Genomic DNA, 8365 nt, shown 5'->3' on the forward strand with positions numbered 1-8365 from the left:
CACATAGATTCGAAAAAGTTGTCAAAAAACAAATATATAACAAATAAATGTTATCAAAGGCAAGATAAGTTACTTTTCTACCAAACTGGATATATTTTTTGTATTTTTATTCAATGTAACATGTTTATTCAGCTCAAAAAACATGTATTGGAAAATTCAAAATGGCGGCCGACTCTCTCTTAAACACGGTAAGTTCGAGAAAAGGTGTTATAAATAATAAACTAGACAAAATACTATTAAAAAAACACCGAATATATGTCAACCTATGTCACGGTAATATATATTGAGCGAATTTCTAACAGTATTTTGTCTAGTTTATTATTTATAACACCTTTTCTCGAACTTACCGTGTTTAAGAGAGAGTCGGTCGCCATTTTGAATTGTCCAATACATCGGTAAACACTGCATGTTTTTCGAGCTGAATAAACATGTTAGATTGAATAAAAACACAAAAAATATATCCAGTTTGGTAGAAAAGTAATTTATCTTGCCTTTGATAACATTTATTTGTTATATATTTGTTTTTTGACATCTTTTTCGAATCTATGTGTACAGTAATACAAACCCTAATCTTTAATATAAAATAAAGTTTATTTTTTCTTGCAATCCAAAAGAAATATTGATTCCCTCATGCTTTATAACATACGTGGTTAAAAAAAATGCATCTCCGATTAGAAAAAAATCTTCTAAAAATATATCATTCAATCTGACATATGAATATATTTTTGAATCTGATGTTTAGTTTTTGTCAAAAATATGCTTATTTAAGTAAAAATTTGGTACTACTGCACTTATTGATCTGTGTTGAAATAATAACGTTATTATTTAGAAAGCTATTCTTAGCATGTGGAGGGGAGGATGTTTTGTACCTATTGTGTACTTTAACCTTACAATTTTATTAAAACGGTTATCATAAGACTTTAATTAAACTTGAAAATACTTTTTTTAAAAAAACGCGGATCAATAAGTGCACTAGCACTTACACTTTTGTGACGTCTGAGAAAATAATAAAGTTTAATATGAATAGTAATAATTTAATTCAAAGTTCGCCCAATTGTTTAAAAACTGAGCACAAAAAAAACCCAACTATTCGACATTTAATTGCTATAACATTTTCGGTGCTAGTGCACTTACTGCTCCGCGCTATTTTTAAATCGTATTTCCAAGTTTAATTAAAGTTTTATGATATGTTTTTTTTTATTCAATTGTAACGTTAAAGTATAGAATAGTTACAAAACACCCTCCCCTCCCTATGTTAAGAATTTTTTTTTTTTTTAATAATAACGTTATTATTTCAGCACGGATCATAAGTGCCACATTTTCAAAAATCTTTTTCCTGTTCACGCCCTATTCAGTTGCTAGAGATGTATGTTTGATTTTTAGCAACCTCCAAAAGTCACCACAGAAATAACCCCCACCATATGTAAAACGATGTAACTTTATTATAAGTTAATATTATCAATATACCTTTTGTATCATTTAAAAGAAGAAGGGCAACATAAACTAGTCATAATTTAAAAAAAATTTTCGATACTTATCCATTTTTGAATGAAATGCAGTTTCCGTCAAATATACGAGGAAAAATATTTTTTAGTGCGCGCCCCCCCCCCCATATTTTTTTTTTTTTTGAAATTTGAACAAATATATTTAAACTTATCGAAATTTCTATTTATTATAAAACATAAGAGTTCAAATAAGTAAAACATATTTATTTTTTTAAAAATTAAATACACATATTGAACAAAAAATTACCTTGAAGTTGCAATTAAAAAAATGATATAATCTTAATATTATTATATTTTTTAATGGCGTTTTTTCGAATTAATATATACTATAATCAGATGAACTGTCAAGAAAAAGAAACTTCATAACCTTAATTATTTTTTAAAGATTAAAATTCCATTATTTCAAAATGTTCCATTACAACAAAGATTTTTCATTGTGTTTAATTTATTTAATTAAGTTTTAATATGAACAGAGCTCTTGTCAGCTATGTTATCGCCAGATTAAAACTGATTAGAAAATATTATTGTACAAAAATTAAGCATTTTGTAGCCCCCCCCTCATATTTTGTTTGTTTCTTTTTACCAAACAAAATATGGAAGCCGGTAGTTAACCAAATGGTTATTCAATAAAACCGTATTTCATATTTAATATACAAATGTTTATAATATTATTAATCATAAAACTGTGTAAATCTTAAAACCTAACGACATTATAATAAAAAGTAATTATTAATTGCAGTTTGAAGAAGATAAACAAAGGTTTTAAAAAGTCATTAAGTCGCTTCTGCTTTTCCATAGTTCGTATAGTAAACACAAGTTTGACGTCACATAATCATGCTTTTTTTTCACATTGTTTTGCCGTTCACTATTGGTTTTTTATGTTTAATCCAAAATTTTAGATGTTAGAATGGGGGTCGCTTTCTTTTATAAAGTTTACATAAAATGAGCATCCATTTAAAGTAAAAGATGATCACACTTTTTTAAGACACTTTTTAAAAGTAAAATTTAATTGAGAAAATTTTTGAAAACTTTGTAGTGTCGAACACAATGATAAAATCATTGTTTATCGCTTTTTTTTTGTAAGTCCTATATTTCGCTAATACATAGCCTCATCAGGGTCGAAAGTCCGGTTCGTGAATTTCTTTTTCTTTTTCTTAATTTTGGTGTTATGGCGAAGAGACGAGCATTTACGTGTTAGACCGGTGGTTTCAAGTGTGTAGTGCTCCAGTTTCGAGCGGGATTTAAAGTAAAAGATGGTAACACTTTTTGAAGTCACTTTTTAAAAGTAAAATTTAATTGAGATTCATTTGGTTGTCATCGCCAATAATAGAAACTTAACGTTGAAAAACATATTGCTAAATATTTTAAATTTTTCTCAGCATAGTTCATCCTCTAAAAATTAAAAAAAAATTATTATGTTTCAAATAACTAAAAACATATCCGCAAAGAAGGAAATGATTAAAAATAATAAATAATTAAGATTTCAGAGGTGGTGATCATTTAACAATACAAATTTAACAGACAATGAGCATCCACTACATGACCAGTTAGTGGTCAACAAGACATGTAATCGTTCGTAGTTTCCAATTTTTATGGTGGAAGAGGGTACGAGAGGCGGGCTCGTATTGGTTATTATTTTCTTCTTTTTTTGGAGGGGGAGGTAGAAACCATAGGTTGTTAACTGTTGAGCAAAAATTAATATGTTCTACTTTTTTGGAGGAGGAATAGAGGCCATACGTTGTTAACTGTTAAGTAATAATTGATATGAGTCACCTCTTTCACCTCGACCACAATTATTGAAAACTGTAAACTATTCATTGTCTCCTTGACTGCTAACTGGCCATGAAAGGAGTATTCATTTTACATGAAATTTATATAGGAAGATGAGCCCCCATTTTAAATTCTAAGTTATTTACTATTTTAAATTCCTTCTTTGTTGATATTTTTAAGGTTGTTGAATAAAGGTAACAATTTTTATTTCGACTATTTTCATAATGGTTTTAATTTTATTTTTAGAGGAATTACAATTAAACTTAAGGAGGCGTTGTAAACTATTCTCTACCTAACTTTAACAATTTAATAAACAAAAGAAATGTCTTCATAGCTTGATAATTTATATAGTTAATTCACGTCATAATATCATTCTGCATGTTTATTTCTCTTAGGAAAACACCTGCGTTTTAAATCATTATGATCTGGCTTAGCCTTTGCTCCCCTCTCAATCCCAGATTTGAGTACTGTTAGAAATTATGCCAACCGAAACTGACAAACGAAACTGGCTGGTTAATCCCCTTACAGAAAAAAAAATGTTATAAATGAAAAGCAAAAAACCCAGCAAATACAAAGAAATTTCCAAATTACTTAAGGATTCACCGGTAATATTCAGGATAAATACTGAAAAAGCAATCATAAACACTTTTTATTGAGTATAAAAAAATCACCAAAATTATTCTAGATGAATTTGTAGTTCTTTCATTTTTACAATTTCAAATAGCTTCTGCTCACACCTTTCATTTTTTTTCGTTTTAAATCATTATGATCTGGCTTAGCCTTTGCTCCCCTCTCAATCCCAGATTTGAGTACTGTTAGAAATTATGCCAACCGAAACTGACAAACGAAACTGGCTGGTTAATCCCCTTACAGAAAAAAAAATGTTATAAATGAAAAGCAAAAAACCCAGCAAATACAAAGAAATTTCCAAATTACTTAAGGATTCACCGGTAATATTCAGTAGTTCTTTCATTTTTTTTTACAATTCTGCTCACACCTTTCATTTTTACAATTCCTGGATGTCCCTCATGGAATGCCTTTAAGAGTTCTTTTCGCTCTTCTGTACCTGTACTACTAGTCGGTTTCCCCAAAGTAAGTATTCCTCCATCGTCTCCAATTCTTTTTTTTTTTTTACATAGACGTCACCACTTATCAAGGCCGATAGGCCACTCAAGGATTGGGGTTAAAGAGTGTAGTGTAGTCAAAAGGACAATATAGTAATCGATAGTAATGGAAGTTCGGTAAATTTGTTAACCTAAGTGGAACGGCTCATCAGAAACTTGTTCACGTTGGACTTGAAGACAACCATATTATAGAAAGCTGGAAAGCAGGAAAACGGAAGACAATTCCACAGGCGTGCAGTTCTAAGGAAGAAGCTTTGATCATGGAATCTATGTTTAGGTTTAGGTACAGATAAAGAGTGGGGAAAATTATTGATAATGTTTTCAGCTAGTCTAGTGTTTCTTGTGAAAGTTTGGCGAGGGGGGACCATAAATTGAAGCTCAGTCGAACACTTTCCATGAAAATAACGATAAAGCAGAGACAAACTCGCAACATCTCTTCTGTGAGACAGAGGTTGCAGCGAAGAGAAAAGGACATCTCCCACCAAGCCCCGAAGTCTATTTTGAACTCTATCAAGGAAGGACAAGTCTTTTCTAGCAGCTCCTGCCCATATGTGGCAACAGTACTCCATCCTTGGACGTATCTGGCTCTTATATAGATAGAGAATTGCATCAGCAGTGAAATATATACTGGATCGATAGAAGGATCCGACCATTTTTCCAGCGGCCTTGGCAACAGATTTGATGTACGTATTCCATTTAAGATCAGGAGTAAAGGTCAAGCCACAGTTCCCATTTCATGTCTTCTATTGAAGTAAGGGTGCCAATCTTCTATTGAAGTAAGGGTGCCAATCGTCTATTGAAGTAAGGGTGCCAATCTTCTATTGTAGGACACTTCTCTGGCCACCAATATTTTACATAGTCCAGCTTTTTCCTGTCCTTTTCTGTCCACCTCGCAATTTCTTGGTATGTAACTGGAGTTTGATCCAGGTATTCTAGCAACATGATGTTATCCTCTGATATGTACACTTCTTTGTGTGTTGGCATAATCATTCTTCTTTAAGAGATTTATTCCAGAGCAGTTACAGTGGGACGGTTATTTGGTGTCCGCAATTTTTCAGAAGTTACACATTAAAGCCATCGAGCCTTGCTGCCGACTTAGACGAGATTTTGTCAATGGTCGAGATTATATCAGTCTTTGTAACCTCTACACTTGAGAGTTGATCTGTTGTTTCTAATACAGTATAGGGTTGTTGACTTTCATTTCTTCCATAGGTGGACTGAAGAAATTTTCATATTGTTGCTTGAGCATCTCCGCCATTTTGCTTGGGTCACTTTCTAGTTCCCCTGTAGTTATCCTAAGTGGTCCACTCACCATAACATAACATAAGTGGTCCACAAAACATAACAACACCCCATGTTATGTTTCTTCTTGGCATATGCATAGAAGAATTTTCTATTTGTTTTCATGTTGGATATGGTTGTTGACTCCTCTTTTAATCTTTCATCTTCATGTGATTTGATTCTAGTTTAAGTTTTATTCATTCAAGTTCCTTTTCTAATTTAATAAAGAAAAGGTTACGTGATGTCACAAAAATAAATAAATTGTAAAGAGGAAATTATATGCAACTGTCTATGAAAATAAATAACGTAAGGCATAATATCTGGACTTAGGCTTCGTATATTTCAAACCAAGTGGGGTTATATGTATATAATTATATATTTACATATACAACAAAATAATATACATACATAGATATCAGCATATCTTTCTATCCACATGCTCGAATCAACAAGCCCCAAAAAGGAGGAACTATCATTCTACTTTGATAGAGAATTTCCGTATAAATCATTTCCCCCATAGAAAATTGTCAGATCCAATTTAAAGTAGATAGACATTTACTGTTGATTACGCAGACAATTTGGGTGAGTACATACTGGATTTCCAATTATATGACGGTCAACTCTCAAGCACCAAATATCACCATATGCGTCTATAGGCGTCAAAACTATATATCCATACACGAGATGAAGAAATTGGTGTTGAGGCTCAGAGTTGGAGAAAATATAATGTACAACGGAGTTTGAACTGACTCAGTTTACCAGTAGAAAGCCACAAAGAATCCAACTGTCCTGGGGTGGAGTGAGGTAGCTACTAGCGTGGCTTCCTATTGTTATGTGAGGAAAAATGTAGAGTAATATGTATGATTTTATGCGATGAAGAAACTTTCTATGCTGATGACTACACAAGGAAGGGGGCAGCAAGGGGTCAAACGGGTTAGGAATAGCTAGGAGTCGGGTGTTTTTGAAATGTTCTTGTCTTTTCTAAGCACGTGGAAATGCCAATTTAAAAATATTTTCTTGCAAGTTAGAATAGAATTTACTCAAGTCATGCTATGGGGTTTATAATCAAAGGAAGCAGTTTATTACCAGGTGATGGCTGAGTTGTGATGTTATTTCTTAAGCATGCAAAGCTTATGAGGTTTATACGTGTTTGCAGATGTTGTGTGCGCAGCTATTTTTAGATGGGTTGATATTTTTAGATGGGTGAGTATTTTTACAGGGATGAGTATTTTTAGATGGGTATTACGTAATGTAAGTCAAGAGTAAATGTATTTGTTTTTGCTTTTTATTTAAAGACAACACTTAATATTATTGTGTGTTGTGTAGATGTATTTTGCTTTGGAATTTTATTTTTTTATTTAAAGACAGTACTTTATATTATTTCTCCTAGGTTTCTGATGAGCGTTGGTTAGATGTATTTTGCTTTGGAATTATTGTTTTCTATTTAAAGACATTACATAATATTATTTGTCCATAGGTTTCTTATGAGTATTGTTTATATGTATTTTTATTCGGATATTATACGTAATATTATTTGTCCTTAGGTTTTTGATGAGCGTTGGTTAAATGTATTTTGCTTCGAAATTATTGTTTGAGAAAAATATGTGGTTTCCGATGCAAGATTTTATAAAATAAGAGGAAATACTATATGATTGTGGTTATTTGAAGTTGGGCCATTGTATGTGAGTTGAATAGATTAGGTGGGTAATGTTGTTTTATTAGGCGTATGTCGAATTGCAAATGCAACAGAATAATTTACAGCAGTTGCGGTGATTGATTGTTTAGGTATTACATTGATTAAGGCTTTGTTTGGGTGTTGTGTTGATCAAGGCTTCGAGTTTCACTTCAGCAGTAGTTGGTTATTGGGTTTTGGTGGGGAATGGTGAAAGTTGCTATGTTTGGGCTAATTCAATAACTGTACATCAATAAATCACAAATAGGCAGTTATGTTCAAAAGAACAATGCTCGGGTGAGTGGCAGCTGCTGTTTAGAAGGAGTTAGTTTTAATTAAAACTTTTGATTATATATATATAAATGTATATTATAAACTTTGTTTTACTTTATTTATATAAATATTTAAAATGTGTTTCATCTTATCATAATAAAAACAAAACTAATATGTGATTTACAAACTAAAAATATTTAATTTCTTTTTTTATTTACAGATGTTCCTGCTTCATCACATTTATATATATTTTTTTAACATTCTCTCAACAATTGCTCACTTGTATGAGGGGAAGTAGAAGCAGCAATGTATGTTATATTCTTATGAAGCAGGTTCACTTTCTGTAATCAATTTTAGTGAAACATGCAGGTGCACAGTGATGAAAAGACACATACTTGTGAAGTTTGTGGATATTCTTGTTCTAAAAAATTAAATTTAGTGATACATATGAGAACACACACTGGGGAAAAGCCACATTCTTGTGAAGTGTGTGGATATTCTTGCTCTACAAAATCAAATTTAGTGAAGCATATGAGAACTCACTCTGGGGAAAAGCCATATTCTTGTGAAGTTTGTGGATATTCTTGTTCTGTAAAATCATCATTAGTGACACATATGAGAACTCACACTGGGGAAAAGCCATATTCTTGTGAAATTTGTAGATATTCTTGTTCTACCAGACAAAGTTTAGCAATACATATGCGAACGCACACTTTTGAGAAGCCATATTCTTGTGAAGT

Source organism: Euprymna scolopes, chromosome 46 (assembly GCF_053919585.1).
Source record: "Euprymna scolopes isolate OS-2025 chromosome 46, ASM5391958v1, whole genome shotgun sequence".
Taxonomy (NCBI): Eukaryota; Metazoa; Mollusca; class Cephalopoda; order Sepiida; family Sepiolidae; genus Euprymna; species Euprymna scolopes.